The 19,087-nt window shown below is 41.8% G+C and overlaps 1 protein-coding gene across 7 annotated transcripts in view; it reads right to left on the bottom strand.

Annotated features, from left to right (window-relative positions):
• Positions 1 to 19,087, bottom strand: part of TEAD1 (TEA domain transcription factor 1) — a 153,205-nt gene that overhangs the window by 129,495 nt on the left and 4,623 nt on the right. For 2 of the 7 annotated variants that reach the window (XM_041423227.1, XM_041423229.1), the window contains exon 1: positions 18,615 to 18,634. The exons of 4 other annotated variants lie outside the window; for them this stretch is intronic. The gene's annotated coding sequence lies outside the window, so the exon portion shown is untranslated. Of the gene's footprint in view, positions 1 to 18,614; positions 18,635 to 19,087 lie in introns of those variants that run through there. One more of the 7 variants, XM_041423228.1, reaches the window with a different exon arrangement.

The following is a 19,087-nucleotide window of genomic DNA, read 5'->3' as shown; positions in this document are numbered from 1 at the left end:
ACCACAGCCATCACACAGATACACAAAGGCTGATGTATAACCGGTGATATCCTCTCTTCTATGGGGTTAATACTTGCCCTTGGGGATAATTGTGCAGGACTTCAGATGAGAGATTCCCTTAAAAGGCAGTAAGAGTCACCCAGCTCAAACCACACATAACTCAAGCTAGTTTACCCCTTTGCATTATTTAAATGTCTTCCTTTAATGTGAATGCATCAATTTAAAGGCACGGTGCTGCCAGCGCTCCGGGCAGGCAGTTCTTCTCTGGTGACCAAATGTGTCTGTTCAGAATGTAAATTTGCATGCATTTCAGAAATGTGCCTATTCTTAGGCCTCCTGGCTGTCAGGGAACACAGGCAGGATCCTGCCATTCCCACTGCTCTCAGGGAAGGCCAGGAGTCAGGTTTGCTGTCGCTGGGCGCCAGGCAGGAGGGGGCTGAGCCCCTCTGACCTGCTGCAGACACTGAAATCCAGCACGCTGGCATCTCAATCCACTGGTGCTGGCAGCTCTCCTGACCCCAGGAGAGCACCTGGACACTCCCTGAGTGGACCCAGAGAAGGAAGAGAAGCCCCTGGCCCTCCTTGCCCTCCTACTCTGCTTTCCTGTTCCTGGCTCATCCTTGAGAAAGCATCTGCTAAATCAAAATTTACACCAGTCCATGCAGGTAACCAGAGACTTTTCCCAATCACTTACAGCCTGGCCTTCATTTTAAGATTACAATTATTTTTTCCCCCAGGTTTATATTTGTACAAAGACTACCACAAGGTTCAAGTTACAGCAATTAATGAAATTTAACTACATTAATAGGGAGAGAGCCTTTTTAAGAACAATTTTGGTTTTAATGTTAAAAAAATGCAGTAATAAGAGTGAGGTAGAATATTTTAATTTGATTGCCTGTTTCTTTCTCTTGCTACACGTATGAACTTGTTTCCTGGTCAAGGGAAATTTTTGCAGGTAGAAAAAATAATTCTATCATCCACTCAGTCCTTGAGTGTCTTGTTTTTACAAGACAGAAAGGTTTTGTAAGTCAGGTTACCTAGGAGTGAAAGTTATGTCTCATAATCCATAATTCTATTGCCCATTACACACCATCTGGTGACACAGTCAAAGAGAATCTGATTCCTGTCTTTTAAAAACATCACATAGCTCTATTGTATGGTGCATGCAATATGATAAATGACTTATTTAAATATGCTATTTCTGTGCCATTTACAATTTCATGGTCACTCTCAGCTAACATGAAAGCAGCTTTGGACAGGGTTTTTATTGATTGTTATTTCAAATATCTGAATCTTTAACTGATGTTTTTTACCTATTTACAGTTACACCTAAAATTGTATGATTAAACAGCTAACATCTAGCCAACCTGTACGAAGCTTTGACTGGAATTGAAAGTTTTGCATCTATGATGGAACAAATATCACAACACAGCTGTTCCATGTCTCAAAAGCAGCAATGTCTTTTCACAGTGTCTTTACCAGGAAGAGCCTGATATCACTTAATTCCAGACTACTCAGTCTGATGCAGGAGATCTCAAGTATTTCCACAGCTTCTAGGAGTCTGCCTATAAAAAGCTCCTTGCAAGGTAATCGTCCATCAATACATCTGCGGGCTTGCTTTTGTCACTTTATTTTCATCTCCAAAATAGTTAAGTGAGCTGCCAAAAGTTGAATCCTCACAAAATAAATCAGAAAAAGAGAATCAATCATGCTGGGCAGAAGAAAGCTCTTACACAACTAACCTGGTGAAAGGAAATAGGCCATTTGCTGTTGCTCAACTCCTCTGCCAAACTATTTCAGTGGCCCTTGCATTCTCCAAGGCCAAACCTTCAAACAACAATCTCATCCCCTTCTGATGCACAAGACACACCCAAGACATTTTCAGGAGGGGTGGAAAGTAGTAAAAGAAGATTTCTGTGATTTGCAGTCAGGTTCTTCTGGGAAGATGACATATTTCTGGGAGACTATGATGTACACACGCATCTGTGCCTCCGATACAATCACATAATCACCACTCAGATCTAAAGAGCTATTTTTCCATGCAGATTTTTATTACTTTCTCTTCCTGGAATAATTAACCACTTTCATATTTTTTTAACATAGAGGAAGATTTCATTTTCAACTGACTCTTCAATTACAACCCTGAATAATTCCCATTTTCCTTGCAGACTGTCAGGCTGCTGTGCCTTTTGCACCGGTAGGTTTTGTTCACAGCAGAGCCTCTGGGCAGAGCACAAGCCTACAATAATCTCATTTATTGATCCACCTGCAGCACTCACCAGGATTTTCCACAGTTTCAGGCTTCATTTGGAGAAGAGGAAGGCAGCAGCGCTACACTGAAAGCCAATCCTCAGAGAGTTTTGTGTGGGGCCCAGCTGCTGGGATGCTCCATGGGGAGGCAGGAGCATTCCCCAAACCTGGCAGGAATGGGATGGCACAGGAGCCCCAAGTGCAAGGTCACAGCTGTTCCATTTCGCTGCTCCTCTCCCCCACGCACCTGCAGAGCCCTAAAAGCACCAGAGCTCCCCCACAGAGCACGGGAAGCTCGTCCCGTTTCCTTTGCCCTCCAAATCCCACCCCTGCTCCCTCTGAGCAGGCTGTCCAGCTGCCCTTGCCTGTCAGGTATATTCTGCTACTAGGAGGGATTTGGATAAAGCATTTAAGTATCTGGCAAGCATTTTCTTCAATGAAGACATGCTAGGAGCTAGGCAATCATATTTTTAACTGTGATGCCTGCCAGAAAAGTGCACAAACTTCCAATAGCAAAGAAATGAGGTCATTTTGGTCATCTGCCAAAATCAGCACATTTCCTCTTTTGGTTCTGGATGCTGCACTTCCATACTCCACAGTGTGTGACAAGTCGTGAGCGGGAGGTGTAGTCTCTCAGGAGCAAAAATAAAAGTAAATTGGTGGATGTTAGGTTTTTTTCTCTAAAAAAAAAAAGGAAGGGGGGAAGGAAAAGAGAGGGGAAAAAAAAAACTTGAAGCGTCCTGATGTCACACGACTTCCTGACGATGATCTATTTAATTGGAGTCTGGTATAACCTTCCTAAGAAGATGTCAATACCTTGTCCTGATGTTGCAGCAGTGTAAAGCCTCATCCTGTTAAGGAATTCGAAAGGCTTACAGTAGGGATGCAGCTTTTGGTTAGAAGGCTGGACTGGCATTGAGCAGATCAGGATCAAACCCTGATTTTGCCACAAGTTCCTGGGGGGCTTTGAGCAAGATTCCTAAATTGCTTTGCCTTGAGACCTTATCTTGATCCTAGTCTTTATCTTTAAAAACTAAGTTTTCCTGAGCTGGGAATATCTCTTTGCAGCAGAGCAGATTCTGGAACAGTGGATTTTGGATGCTCATTCGGGCCTCTTAATGCTAATGCAGCACAAAGCGAAATGACAGCAGTAGTAATAATAATAATAATTATCTCTCGGTCTTTATTTTCAAGTTAATGTCTGCCAAAAATTTTAGAGAAGTTTCTCATTGTGGCAACTACTGTATTTATGGGCATAATTTACAAGCAGCTCATCTGAATAATTTGAATTTTTTATTAAGATTATTTTCTCATTTTCCATTGAGAAGCCTTCTTAGATACTGACTCACTTTCAGTCTTGTAGGGAAAAGTGCCAAGCATTTGTTTTTCTTCTGTCTGCAGTAGTTATTTGACTCCTGCATTAAACTCAGCAAAGCCAAAACTGAATAGGAACAATCTTAATTTAATTATTAAATATATTTCAAGCTTCACTGTGATTTTAAAAAGCACTTTCATGTGGGGTAGTGGAAATGTGCCAGGGAAATGTAAAAGAACTATGTAATCCTCTGTCCCTACCCCTCCTTTCTTCCAGCCTGTCTCAAAAGGAGGTGAGGTGAACCCAAACCTAGCGGAGTCAGGGTGAGACAGTTTCACTTTAGGTTTGCTTGGCAAAAAGTTACCAGGGCATGCTGCCAAGCCTGCCACTTTTGAGATAAATATGACTTTCTTTCAGGGCAGTTTTATGAGGGGCACAGCAAGAGGCTCATATACTCTGGCAATTCACTTGCAGATTGAGCTATGCAGCAGCTGCCGCTGCTCCATTATAAACAACAGCTCTCTCTGAAGTTCTCTTAAGAAGTTTACAAAAGGGACAGTGTATTTATCTGACGTCTGTTACAGCGCTGGGCAGATACACAGATGGCCTTTGACTCTCACCTTCTGCATCGCAGCCAGCCAAACCCCGGCCCACAGAAAGGGCTAGGCTGTAAATTTCCCTGCTCTTTTCCTCACGACGCTCCCTTCATCTGTCTGACAATCAGAGCCAGCTAACTTTCCTTGGGAGGGTCAGATTGGCAGATGAACTACAGTGAAGAGAGGAAACATGTTAAGTATGAAAACATTCTCCTAAGCTCTCACAGGAAAAGGATGTAGCTAACAATAAAAGAGAACCATGCATTTCTCTGCCAAACTTTATCGTACAAGATTATGCATTTCCAAAACTTACATTAATACCACTTAAATTTCAGTCATGCTGCATCCACATTCCAAAGTGCCCTTCCTATGCTGCCCACGGTCAGTCATTCTGGAGGTTCCTTTTGAGGTCAGCAACAGGCACATGGATCACCACAGGATACTCCCATGGAGGGTAACTGGAGCGTAACTCCCACCAGAGTGCTGGCAGCTGCAAAGAGCAGGGCTCCACCACTGACCAGTGCCACGAGGGATCCCTCAGGGAACACCTCCAGGAGCCACAGGGCTCTCAGGGACTGCTTGAAGCAAGCTCCCTTCTCCTGTGCTGATGGCTTGGCCTCATGCTGGGCACAAACCCCCTTTGCTGCGCAATTGGAAGGGTAATTAAAGTTTGTCCTTCCTGCTCTGGAGTCCCCTGCGCTTCCTCAGCTTTGCACAGCTGGAATAGCAAAGCCAAGGAGCTGATAAAAGTGTGGTCCGGGCATGGCTTTGAACAGCTTGCATTTTCCTGGCCCAGTGACCACATCATCTGCAGTTTCACTGAAAATCTCCAGCTCTGACTGTCCTGGCCAAGTTTCATGGCTTTTTGTACCTTTTCAGGGAGCAACCAGAATGAGCTTTTTAATAGTCCATCCCTAGTCCAAGCATTAGTCCCAGAAGCACACCAGTCAGCACAGACCCACTGACCTTTGTTTGGCTTCCCCAGTCCCACCTGGGCAGCTGATTTTGCTTGTTCCTCACTTTGTTCACCCGTGGACAAGTCTGTCAAACAGGCAGCACGAGTGGGTTTTGCTGCACACAGGCGGCTGGACAGACTTTTGCAAGCAGCCCTTGGTTCACATTCAGTGTCTGACCAGCGGAGTGAATTCCCAGGCCAACACCTGCACTCAATGCTACCAACACAAAACAAAAAAGAAAAGTTGCTGGTGTGGGTTGTTCTCAGAAGAGAGGGCTCTGTAAGTTGCCTTCTTCTCATGGATCTGGAATCACTGCATATGATGAAAGCAGTCTATTAACAGTTCATCATAAAACAGTCTCTGAGATTTTATGTCCTGAATTATGTGTATGATTGTTTGGCCTGTTTGGTGACTTAGTGTAGTGGGAAATCTAAATCACTGTTGTTACACCTCTAACTAAGGATTTTTAGACAATTATTTTAATTAAAGAGGGGGAAAAAATTAAAATGCAAGTTCTCAGAAAAAAAAAAAAAACTTCAAAATAGCTGTGGTCATTCTTTGAGCAAGCTTAAATATGAACATGATATGTTTTCTGGTCCTGGGACACACCAGTGTCAGTATGCTATTTCAGAGGAGAATCAGCTTGTCTGCAAGGAGTGAGACCTATGCAGTCATTTCTGACTTAGAAATGGTTCTTCACATGCATTTTCATAATAAAGCACTTTATAACTGTTATCCAATTATTGCTTAGAGCATTAAGTAACAAGGTATTATTACTCCAATTTCACAGAAGGGAACAAATCATAGAATCTGAAAAACTTATTCTGCTTTTGCGTAGGCTTTCTCATATTAATTAATTATGAGACTTAATTACATTCAATCTCACCACTCCAAGCCAATTAGGGAAAATTGGGTAAAGTAAAGAAGCAGGGAAATCTGTCTTGGAGACAATCACTTACACTGACAACACTTTCCACACAAGCATGTCAGACAACATTGCAAATATTGACTTGTTCCCTCGAAGCGTCAGGATGGATTTTTCTCTGATTTTTCCCAACTGTCGCTACACCAGTAATCTGAGCTGTGATCACTTCTCCCAGCTTCCTCTCTCAACTCTGCCCCAGAAAGCAAATGCAAATCTCTGCTCCCTGACTTGTTCCTTAATCACATGATCACCTTCCTTCCCAGAAGCAATAAAAAAAAAAATCTCCAGGCATGTTAAAATCACCAGATTAGAAGAGCTCTAATCCAGTGATTTTAAGGGTTGGTCAAAATTGGTATATGAGATAGACAGACAGATAGACAGAGATATATACATAGATGTTACAAACTATTTGTAGCTTTCTATTTATTTTGAATCTACAGCAATTTTATTCACTGAAGCTTTTCCCATAAGGGGAAGGGTAAATCCTCTAAAGCATCACTTGAAAAGTTTTTCTTACATTGCAGTATCTATGAACACCCTCTGCCGAAACACTAATTCACTATTTCCCACAGCACTCAGCCACAGGGACTCACAACACATTTCAATGCCTTCAACAGCAGCAGCATTCCACAGGGAGCCATTCTCCAATTTCCAAGTCAAGGATCTTACAAAGATGGACTAAGCCAAGGCAAACTGGCCTTTTTTTATATTCCTACCAAGTGATCCTCCCATAAAATGTGCACATTTAAAATCAGAGGAGAAACAAGAGCAGCTGTCTTTTGCAGTTTGCCTAAAGAGGGCTATGAGTTCAAGTGAGTCTACTTTATTAAAATTGGGGAGAGATATTGAACAGACTGGATTTTTCCTTAATTTTTTTACTCTGTTTGCCAATGAGTAAAGTTTTCTACAAAAGACTTTGTGAATGAAAGTGTAACTGCAAGCAGAGGAGACTCCATGCATTTATGACTTTGACTCCTCTGGAGCCAAGATCTCACCCAGTCTTCACAGTTGTGACATTTTGTGCTGTCTGGCCTATTCCAGCAGAACATTCAGTCTGTGCTCGTGGCAATTATGCCTTGTTTGCATCACACCGTGACACGCGTGCCACGAGAGTTTCACACGCCGTAATGTACCACAGTTTATTTTCAATGCTCTCCAGTTCCCCAAGTGAGCCTCATGGCATGGCAGCAGAATTAAATACAATGGGATCTGGCAGGCTGCATTCACAGGACTGCATTGTAAAAGAAATAAATTAATTAAAGGCAAAATAAACATTAGCATTTTGACTGTTTCTTGCAGTTTTTCTAAATATTCTAAAGTACATCAGAAAATACTTTGCTGAGCCTGAAAAACCAAAGGATTTGCAGATGCAGCCAAATTAGGCAGTTTCCAAATATACATTCTTCCTTACCCAGCAAAGCTTTCCCCCTTCTTTGCCCAGTGACATTTCCACTAGGCTGGCAAAGGGCAGCTACAGTGTAAAACATTCAGAGATAACCTGGCCACTCAAAAGACTGAGATGTTCAAATCCTCACCTGAATGAATCCACACACCTAATGACAGCTTTTCCCTCACGCAAGTAATCTATTGCATCTCCTAAGGCCCACACACCTTCATTCAGGCACAGAGGGTGGGGGTCAGGATCTCCCTCTGGAAGCCCTCAAAGGCACACAGCTCTCTCCTCTGAATGTACTGACAATTAGGAACTTTCATGGCTAAGACTGGCTTACCATGCACAAAAAAATTCTGCAATAGTTTCATTGTCTTAATTTGGTTCCTATCTTCCAAGCTTCAGAACAGATACTTCCCTCCAATATGGAAGTTACAAACTGAATTGTTAAAACAAATATCAGCACAAATTCCATGCTAATGAAAATCATGTCTCTTCCATGCTTTTAATACTAACCCCTGAGATTAATTATTATATTTAGTGTCTAGGACAGCAACACTTCCTACTCAGCACCTGTCATGGGTCCAGCAATTAATTGCATACCACTGACCTTCGCAGAACACCATGGAAATTTTATTACTGTACAGCTCAATTGCAGTCATACAACACTGCCACAGAACTATGTCTTATTACAAAAAAATCATGTGCTTACAAAAGGGATAGTTGAGCCAACTGAACTATTTATAATTTGCAGAATAAAAAACATTTCACAAGGTTTACAACATACATACACAAAAAAAAAAATATTTGCAGCCTTAATACAAGACAAATGTTACCAAGATTCATGTTATAGACAAAAGCAGAATGGAAAATATTCCCTGAAGCCATAATGGCAGGGTTATGTAGTATGCCATTTAAAAGCTATTCACCAATGTCTTCTTCCTGTTAGCCAGAACTCTATGGCAGAGATTCAACTGAAAAAAGTCAATTAATTGAAATTGTGGTTCTACAACGGAGGGATTGGATCTGTAAGATGAAGCAGCGGAAGGGAAGGACTACACTGGCACACCTGACTCAGTACTAGGTGTGCCACCTTGAGTTACCTCTCTGCCAGCTTTCAGGGGTCTTCATCCTGCTTATGTCATGTTGCTGTGGCTTAACCCCAGCTGACAAATCCAAAACACAGCCCCACACGGGTATGATAAAGAAAATTAACTCCATCCCAGCCGCGAGCAGCACACCTGCCTTACTCTCTTCTAAGAAAATGCTGCAACTCAGCACGTTTCTTCAAAGTTCAAGAGTCTCCTTGCTCCTTTCCAAACCAAAGGTTCACAAAATAAATAATTGTTGCATGACTACTCTAATTTCAAACTGGCATGCTAATGTAAGACCTAAGGGAAGTCAGGGCAAGAAGACTTTCTCCCTGGTTTCAAGGGCTGCGTCCAGGATGAAATAACTCGTCACACCCAGAATTCCAGTGCCGGCTTCCAAGTTCCCAGGCTCGAGTGACCCAGCAGGACACAGCCTCAAACCTCCATACTCAGACATCTGCACCGGCTGCAAGCTCAGGGAGGGAAAGGGATGGTGCAGGCAGTGTCTCAGGCTTTGTCAAAGGTGTACACGGGCAAGAGCTGCTGTTTTTGTAGCTGGCACCGTCCTTGTGCACTTCCAAGGTGTTATCCGAATTTCCTGCTGGGGTGATTGACAGGCAGCAGTGCCTACTGAGGCAAAACACCCATCCCCTAAAGCCAAAACTCAGAGAGTACCAAGAGGTAACCATGGAGCAAACTGGAGGCCACTGCCAAGACCTTGTGCAGTATTTTTATGGAAGTGTGATATCTTACTGAATTTGCATCTCCCAAACACCTTGTTTGATTTTCCACAAGCAATGAAAAATGCTTCCTGCCAGGAGAAATTCCTCACATCTCAGGCAATGCATTTCATTTCACCAAAATGCAGTTACAGCTGGGTTTACCATATCAATTCAGTTTCACATCTTTTTTGGTTAAAGATTTGCAATCTCTACGGCCAATGACAGTAAAATTACCTAGCAAACAAAGCTCACCAACAATGCTTTGCTTTGAAGGATCACCTACACATGGAATGGATGATATCTGCAAGGCAATTCAGGGCTCTGTGATAGCTGAGATTTTGTTTCTTGTTCTTTCCTAAGAAGTTCATTAAAATTTTTCAGTTGATATAATAGATTCTTCCATCTCTTCAATGCAGTAGAGGAAATTAAGTGAAACTAGCTTCATTGTAATGGAAAAGTGATCCAATAATTTAATTCACTTTGCTCTCTAATCACGAATGCTCAGAGAGCAAAAGCTAAGGAAGGAAGGTGTAAAGTGATGCTGCAACTTAGCTCCCACAATTAAAAATCTCCTTTCCTGAAGGAGTCTGGGTTGCAAACCAGAATGAAGCACATGTGGTATTGGGATTACCGAAAAGTTGTGGGCAAGGCTATGATCCAGATGCAACAACCCCAGTCTGTTTGAAACTAAATCCAAAATTCCTCTTGATTTTGCTGACACCTTGACTTAGATGTTCTTCAGGCCTGATCACAGAGCACATTAACACACACAGAGGTGCCTGCAATGACTTGCTATACAGCCTGATGTAAAAAAGAAGTTACAAAACGAATGCAAAGATGACAGACAAGCTCCTCTCTCCCAGCCAGGAAAGCTTTTATTGCCACCTCTTCAACACTTTCACTTCTGCCAGAAGTCCCCTCTGCCCGCCTGGCCCCTCCAGCTGTCCAAAGTGTCTCCTCCAGACAGCACTGCTGAGCAGGCAGAGCGTGGATTAAACAGCATTACATGTTCTTTCTGTCATTTTGTTTCCAGTAATTCAGAAAGTCATTTTTCTCCTTGTGGATATTTTTCAGTAAGGTAAGGGAGACGTTACAGAAAACAATTTAAAATCTCCAAGATCAGAATATATCAGAAACTTGAGAATACTTAATGTGTCATTGTGAGCATGAATATGTACAGAAGGACACACACACACAATTAAAGTATTTTGGAGGAGGTTTAAAAAAATAAAATATGTTCAACAGGAAGAGTCTGTTTAATGTATGATTTAAGCAAGCCTCTTCCATTTGCATAGATCACTTACAGCAACAGCAATTCATTAAATTCTCCCATAAAATCATGCTATATTTTGTCTAAAGCGACAGATTCCTTGAAGATCACAGTGCCTTTCTCATGCTGCTAATAAGATAATCTGTTACATGAGGCTTACAAATCCATTTAAATTGATTTTAATTAATGAATCAATCACTAGCCACTGATTACTTGGTCTACAGACAGCAAGCAATTCAAAGCCCCAGGCTTCTAATCCAAAACCAAAATCCACGTTAGAGCAACAGGACATCTCTCTGATCGATGGCAGCACAAAGATGTTCAGTTCATACACATTTAAAGCGTATGAACTTGATCAAAATGTATCTCCAGATCTTATGCATTACAATTCCCAAATTCAGGACTGTTCAGCTAGAAAAGCAATATTAAATCATTTACATTTCTTTGCAAGGGGAAAAAATTAAATCAAGCGCAACTATAACCCGATTCCAAACTTTAGCTGCTTATTCCACTTGAAGGTTTCTCCCTTTGTTCTTCTTCTCTGTGTTAAACAATCTGTTGTTTAACATGAATTAATAGAATATTTCCCTTCTTATGATCATAAACACTAACAATTCTTTTTACATTTGCTTTGATGCTGTGAAAAGCCACTGCTGTTCTCCACTGCTCAAGTGCTTACAGCTTCCCTCAAACAGAAGACAGGAAAGAAGTGAGATTTCTGTCCCAAAATCAGCAAGCAAAAGCAGCGGGAAGAACATCCTTGTTATTGTAGTAAGTTAATTATTATAATTATTGTTATTACAAGGCGTTAATTACAATGCATCAAGTTAAACCCACAACGGGCTGTGTGATGCCCAGCACTGCAATCCCTGGAGCACCAACATCTGGCTCCATGGCACAGGGGACACACCTGAGGGAGGCTTCTCCTCCTGTGAGCTGGGGCTCCAGCACAGCCTCTGGGACTCAAGCACCCCTTGAACCAGCCCAGAGAAAGGAAGGAACGGTGCACGCCCCCCCAGGACCCTCCTGCAGGGATGCAAGCATCTTCCAGAGGCACGTGGCAGAGGAGGAAGGCGTGCCAGGCCAGCTTGCCCCCAGAAGAGTCTCTGCAGCTCCGGGGTGCTGCAGACCCCGCTGTGCCCTGCACACATCTCTGCGTGGCTGGGTGTGACTGCACTCGCCCCCAGCCTCACAGCAAACCCGGCCCTCAGAAGCAGAGCAGGAGGCGCTTGGAGAGCACCCGAAACTTCCCGCACCGGAGAAGCTGCTGCTGCTGAGAATTGCAGTCATGGAGCAGTTACACTGGTTTTGATGTCTTCAAACGCTCTCTGCACCGCGAGCATCCCCTGAAATATTCTGAGAGAAATCCTGAGCCCTCAAATTCAACAAAGCAGCTTGCTTGGATGCTTACTGTCATGCCAAAAATCCCAGTTCTGCCCGTTTAAAAGAAGAGCTCTGCATTTATTTTTAACCAATACTACATATACAGTTTAACTAACCCTGCCAAAAGTAGACTTTTTTGTTTTTTTAATGTAGTACCTACTAATCTGTTGCTCTCAATGCTCTTATTCTTCCTGGTTTGTTAAGAACACATTATGTTTTGGAGGGAAGAATAAAAAGAATAATTAAAGAAGGTGGGATGGGCCTTTATGTGCTGCTAATTAATTAGTGTTAAATTAACCAAGTAAAAAGTACAAGATACCAAACTATCTTTCATAATATTTAAGAAAAGCAGAAAAGGTTGAACAGTTTCCAGGTGTAAACACATTAAGATCAATGTTGTACCAAGCCTGAATCTGTCCCCATTAGCTCCAAAAGGTAAATAGCTCATCCCCTTGCACAGATGTCAGAGCATACAGGCACACCAAGTTTAAAGGACAGATTCTGCAGCCAACAATGCTCCACTGACACAGAGACAATCAATGTGTCCTTGATTATGAGGAGGCAAACAGTTTTCACTGAGGAGGCAAAACAAATTTTTATAAAAAAAAAAAAAAAAAAAAAAAAAAAAAAAAAAAAAGGAGGCTGAAAACAAATCATGTGTTTTTATTTTATAAGTTCCAAGTTGGGGCTGGGTTTTTTTCAAGCCCTTTTGGAGTGCTGAAACAGAATAAAAATAGCTTGTTGCACAAGCATAAAACAAAGTAACTGCTAAATAAACATTTTAAATTTACTCCTGTGTGCTCAGTTCTCACTTCCATTAGTCTTCAGGAGTTGGATGATTTCACAAAAATATCTTCCTGTTTTCTGGAAAACTGATTAGATGGGTTTTGTCCAAGAACTGTCCCATAATGTGTTCCTTTTATTTCACATGCTGAATATGACTGCTGGAAAATGTACTGCAGCACAGAGTGCAGTATATGCCAGTGCATCCTGACATTCAAATCAAGACCACAAATTATAAACAGTTTCAGCAAATTGACTCGAGTGCCTTTGTTCCTCAGACATACATCTTCCTATTGCTTACAAAAGCAGCATATACTAACCACGAATGCTGCTATAGCCAGTACTGGGAAAGGAAGTTATTGAAGCCTGGATTTCCTGCTTTCAGCCCAAGCCAAGAACTGTGAGGCTTGTAGTGGTTTCAGGAACTGACTCATCTAATGATTCATGGATAAGATACTGGTTTTAATATATTTCTGATCATAAGACTCAAACTTCAAAAACAGAGATGCTTAGTTTTTATTTTAAAGTTTAAAAAAAGTACATAAATCAAGCAAACAAATATTGTCATGGGACAAATGAGCTAATAATTATTAATGAGTTTTGCAGTGAACTCTGTTTTTAAAAAATGGTGTGTTAAACATCCTGGAAATTCATTTCAAGAGAATGTTGACATTGAACTAAAAATCCACTGTCAAAAACTTGAGTACTTTCATTGCAGTCCTGATAGAGCTGAAATCCAAGTGGAGAGCAGCTGGGATCTCAGTGCACTTTTAGAGATCCCCTCAGGTACAGGTACGACTGCTAACCCTAATCAGTGAATCCCACAGCTGCCGGTGTTGATGCATCTGGTGTCTTTAGCTGTGGACAGAAAGCATCACCAGAGACTGGCTGGTAACAGTCAGGGGAGTTTTGTTTCAGGAGTGACTGAAACTGCCGAGGTCAATCCTAAAGCAATGACTAACACTGGATTTTAGGTGCTCTCTCACACACACACACACACCCCACTCTCCATTTTGTGCTAATTCAGAATTCCAGCCCAGCCGTTTTTATGCAGCGAGTTCTTCCAGAGGAAAGCACGCCTTCCAGAGCATCAAAACCCTTTTTGCCCACAACACAAATCTCATCAGTATGCTGTAACTTGAACTGCCAGGCTCTTGCACCTAAAAAATAGCTGGTGATGGAAGCTGAATTCTGCCAGGCTCATGTATGGAAAAGTACTGGTTTACTTTTTAATTTCGGAACTGCAAGCCGCAGCCACTCGCACCCTCGGCGCAGCGTGGCGGGGATGCAGGGGGACGTTGGCACCTCTGTATTTCACCCCTGTGCACAACTAGCAAAGGAGGGGGGGGGGGGGGGGGAAATAAAAAAGAAAACAAAACGCATCTTGCTTAGAGGAAAATAAAAAAGAAAAGCAAAGAAAAAAGCAGCAGTTAAAACACTTGACAAGAAAAGGCCAAAGTGCGCTCCGTGGCTGGCAGTCATTTTATGGCTATAGTCCTACAGCAGATTTACTTAGATGACGTCAGTGGCTCCAATCCAGCTTTTCTTTGGTAGCATTTACCACTTGCCTCTTGAAGCCTCCACTATGCTACAGAGCAGTAGACCATAATCAAAATTCCCTTTGTGAAATAGAGTTTACCTCAGGGCACAGAGGCATTGCAAGCTGAATTGCAGGCTCTTCACCCTGTACTGCATGCCCAGAAATAAATAACCTACAATACTGTACTCTCCTTAATACAGAAGAACCATTAAAAGCAGCCTGCTACCTAAAAAAAGGGTTCTTTAATTTGTTTCTAAAATCTCAGAAGCCAGAGTATTAGTTCATTTTCCAAGCAACCAAGAACTATAATAATTCTACTACCCTTTGGACAACTTCATATTGTTTTTAGAGATTTTGGATGATAAAGTTATTTATGGGTCACTGTTTCACCAGCAAAAAATTATTACTAATGCTGGAGGCCAAAGTGAAACTGTATAGGAAGCTGCATATTTAAAACTGTCTTCCAAATGTGCCCCTTCAACTGCTTATCTACAGCTGCTCAGTAAGCATACAGTAAATATGCCAAGAAGCAGAGCAAGAAATTACTGTGCATAAGTAATAGTCAATTTAATGAGCAAAATGCACATTTTTTGGAGCTGTGCATTTCCTGTCACAAAGCAGTGGCTGAAACCAATGGAACACCAGTAAAGCCAAGTTGAGGAGATACCAAATAAACCAAAACTTCATAGGCTCTGAAGTTTAATCAAAAAAAAAAAACCCAGAAAGACACGTCCCATGGTACTAAATAAACATAGATTTGTTATGTTTTAAAGGAGCCAGCAATCCAAAGACAGCCATACCCATTATGGGTGGTAACTAGATACATTAGTGAACTGAAAATTGCCTCTCACAGTTAAGCACTTGGAAATAACTCTCAGGGAAGATGTACACATGCCTCAGGGAGCTGAAAGGCTCAATAGCCCTCTTTTCCCAGGGTCTTTGCTTACCTTGCCCCTAATCACACTAGGATGAGAGATCACAGCTCTAACCTGCAATGGGCCAGAAGCCAAAAAACGCTGCCATCACCAAATTTCATGAGTCACACCCTGGACCCGAACTCTAAATCTGAATTTAAAACCAATTTTAAATTTGGGAGCAGCCCACATTCCAGCTTGAAATGGATACACACACACATTTCAGGTCCCTGCAGAGAAACTAGAAGCCCTCTAGCAGCCTCAGATGCCAAGCCAAGGGCAGGGAGGCTTTCTCATTTCCTGCAGGTGCCAACATCAGCTGAGGCAGAGCAGCAAGGTGGGAGCATCACCTCTCATTTCACTGCCCACCCAGCTGGCCCCTGGGTGTTTTGTCAGCTCCAGCCTTTTTCCAGGCAGGTCATCTGGGTGGACTTCAGTGAAATGGTAAAGAGTGGCCACTGCTCAAATTGTTCACATTTCTCTCCTTCAAATGGAGAAAAATTTACTTCTCTTTGACCTCTTCTCATTGCTAAAAAAAAAAAAAAAAAAAAAAGTGGTGTCAGCAAACAGATTCAGAAGATGATTGTCACTTTCTTTGAGAGAGAATCTAAGTCATTCTCTTGGTCATTAAGGACCTGGACATGAAAGGCATGGCAAGCACAAGTGGCCCTTTCTTTCCAATATCTAGGGCAAGGAAGGGCTGGGAGCAGCAGGAAAGGGACCCCACAGTGACACCACGTCCACGAGCAGCAACCGGGAACACGGGGAAGGAGCGCCTGGAAACCTGGATTGCAAAAGGAGAGAAACAAAAAAATCACAGGGATCCAAGGGCAGGAGAGCTTAACCGAGAGCAAGAATGTATTCCCAAGGAAAGAGGAGGGCCCAGGCAGCCAGGCCAGCTGTGTGCCCTGCAAGGAACAGCCAGACCAAGCCTGTGGGGCAGGAGGCAGGAATGTGCTGAAGGTCAGAGAGCAGCACGGGCACATCCAGCCCTAAGGACACCGCAGAGGCACTCAATGGAGACTCTATTGATGGCTGGAAACTTCTCCTGCAACAAAATAATTACTCCCAAAGAAAGGCAGGGTGAGGGGGAAGATGAAGGAACTTCCAGCGACTCTTCCAGCCTTCTCCAAAGCTTTCAGTTGATCGTGGAAAAAGCAGGGGGAAAAAAATCTTCAAAGATCAGCTGACAGCAGATATGGGGACATGACTGGTTTTAAAGGTTAATTTTTTTTGAAAGAATAAAGGCAAAACCAGAATGGAACGGAGTTTTGCCTTTTTATTTTAAGCTGTAAACCACCTTTAGGACAAAGAAAAAAAAAAAAGTATGCACTGATATTGGTGATAGATTAGGTGTGAATAAAATTTCCTTTTTCCCATTACCTATTGTCCCAGATCACCATATTTTAAATTGATATACACATAACAGAAGCTTTAATCCCCTAAACCTCTACGAATTTACCTTTTCTTCCAAATTCTGTTCTGACATTTTCTCCCCTCAAAACCAAAATGTCATTCCTGAATTCTAATCTCCCAACAGAAAGACAACCATGTAAAAAGAAAAAACAAACCAAACAAACCACACCAACTAATTCCAAAAATAAGCACTGCTGTTCACAGCACCACGAGGTGAATGAATGGTGAGAGAGATTCCACCAAGGAATAATTGTGACATCTATAATGTTAAGGAATAATTTGGCACCAAAAGTACCCAGGGCCATACTGGTTGGCGATTCAAACACGAAGCATATCAAAACACTACTGATAAGCTAAATTAACAGATAGCTTATCTGAAGCATATACTGGCCATATGGTGCCACAACTTCTGTTGCCTGTTGCTGGCATAACAATAGGCTACTGCAGTCTTAGACTGGAAGCACTATTTGACAAACTGTCAACAGCATTTTTATTTTTTTGCAGAGCTCTAGGGCAATGGCACACTCGCCTATTTGCATTTTTTTTTTTAAACAGGTGAACAAAGAGTAAACCAGATGTCGAGTTTAGAAATCGAGCTGTCTGGATCAGGAGATTTAACAGAGGCAGGCATACTGCTACAGCTCAAATCTAGACAATGAGCTTTTCTAAAAACACTCTGGCCTAGGGGAGTGGCTATTTAAAACACTTGGCTTCTTTTATTTCAGCACTATGGAAGTGAATTCTACCCTTAAGTGCCAGCTCAAATGAAGTCATTTTGTTTCACTAGGGCTTTCTTTGCATTTCAGAAATGTAGCATGTACTGTAGTAACGGAAAAGACCAAAAAATGGTGGGGAGTGTGTGATGTGGAAACCAGCAATTTGATCACATACAAAAAAAAAAAAAAAAAATCTTTGAAAGGACAAATAAAGCGCAAGTTACATGAAATTTACTTTTCCCTCTCAAAAAAATCCCCAAGCAAACCAACACAAGCAAAACAAAACTAACAACAAAAAATAAAACCCAAACCACTTCTGAGTGCTTTAGAAAAACCTGATATTTACAACCTCCTCAAGCTCCACAAAGACAAGCAAAACTGACCAGTAACGACTGGAAGGGGACTTGAATATGTTACAGAAACACATTAATACCAAAAGTATCATGAAAGTTGTCTTCCTCCTTTATTTAAAAAAATAAATCTTACTATTTGAGGAGAAATAATCTTTTCATAACAACACAGTGATCTACTCAATCATTTCAAAAATTGACAAAATAAAAACTACTGTCAATTAATATATAGTAGGTCTGTCTACGATATTCAATTATGAAAATGTGCTTTTAGCTGTGTTCTGTAGGAGTGTGAAAGACATAATGAGAAAAATAGATAACTTTCTGTTCTAATAATCTGTTCTGCTTTGATAGGCAGTTATGGGAACATATTTATTTTCTGACTTATACCCAGCTAAGTATGTAGCATTTTTAGATTATCCTTTCAAATTGTTCTTGAACATTCTCAGTTAGAAAAAAAAAAAAAACAACTCCTTTCATGTTAAGTTGAGATTGCACTTGAACTCTTTCCAAAAGCCAGAGCTGTACCGAATTATGATAATTAGAAAGCTGTGCGCATAAAAGGCAGCACAGTTGATGCATTTAAAAAAGTTCATGCCAGAGAATATAAGTTCAATATGTTCTCACATAATTAACATTTCCCATCATTAGCAGCAGTTTTCAGTTCATGTATCTGTAAAAACAACAGCACTCGTCATTGTTTTAGATTCCCAGTCAATAGCATTTTAATAGTTTTACACATAATCCCAAACTTTCGTCCCTTCCCCCGACCCACACATGGAGATTTCACATTCTACCTCCCGACCTGCTAGCAAATAAACTTGGATCCTGTGCTCGTGTGCTCCTGCAGCCACCCAGACCGGCTCTGACCCTAAAGTTCAGGGAAAGCTGGAAAGCCAAGAAGGCCGTAAAGGTCCGGCAGGATGCAGGGGGAATAATCACGTTGTTCCAGTAAACAATGAGCAGAAGACAAAGAACAAAAAGCTGTAGGTGATACCTTGGACTGGACAGGAGCCAAACTAAAACAGGCTGCCTCTGACAAGGCAGGCACAGGCTGGAGAGACCAGGAAATGGGGTCACAGCCCTGAGCCAACCCGGCAAGCGACCGCGAACCCTTCCCACACTCGCGGATTTCCATCGCGTCCCGGAACTACGATCCAAAATCCACCCCACCAACCAGGGCGTGCAGCCCGTGACGGGTTACTCTTGGAGAACTTCCTGGGTAAAATAGCTCCAGTTAGTTGTTAGGAGTCAGGTTTTAACTTTCAATCCCTGTATTCTGAAATTCATATCATTCTGGTGGAATATTAATAACCTGATCCAGTATAAAAGTTCCTGAATCTGCATCAACACAGACAGAAATTTTGGCTTTACCAATGACAAGATAAAACTCACAGTGACTGCAGTGGGATCACAAAAACAAGAGGTTTGTTGTATTAAATCAGAAAACACTTGGCTGAATTTTATGTG

Source organism: Onychostruthus taczanowskii, unplaced genomic scaffold (assembly GCF_017590055.1).
Source record: "Onychostruthus taczanowskii isolate IOZ18803 unplaced genomic scaffold, ASM1759005v1 scaffold76, whole genome shotgun sequence".
In the NCBI taxonomy this organism is placed as follows: Eukaryota; Metazoa; Chordata; class Aves; order Passeriformes; family Passeridae; genus Onychostruthus; species Onychostruthus taczanowskii.
This window is presented reverse-complemented; position numbering and strand designations above follow the sequence as displayed.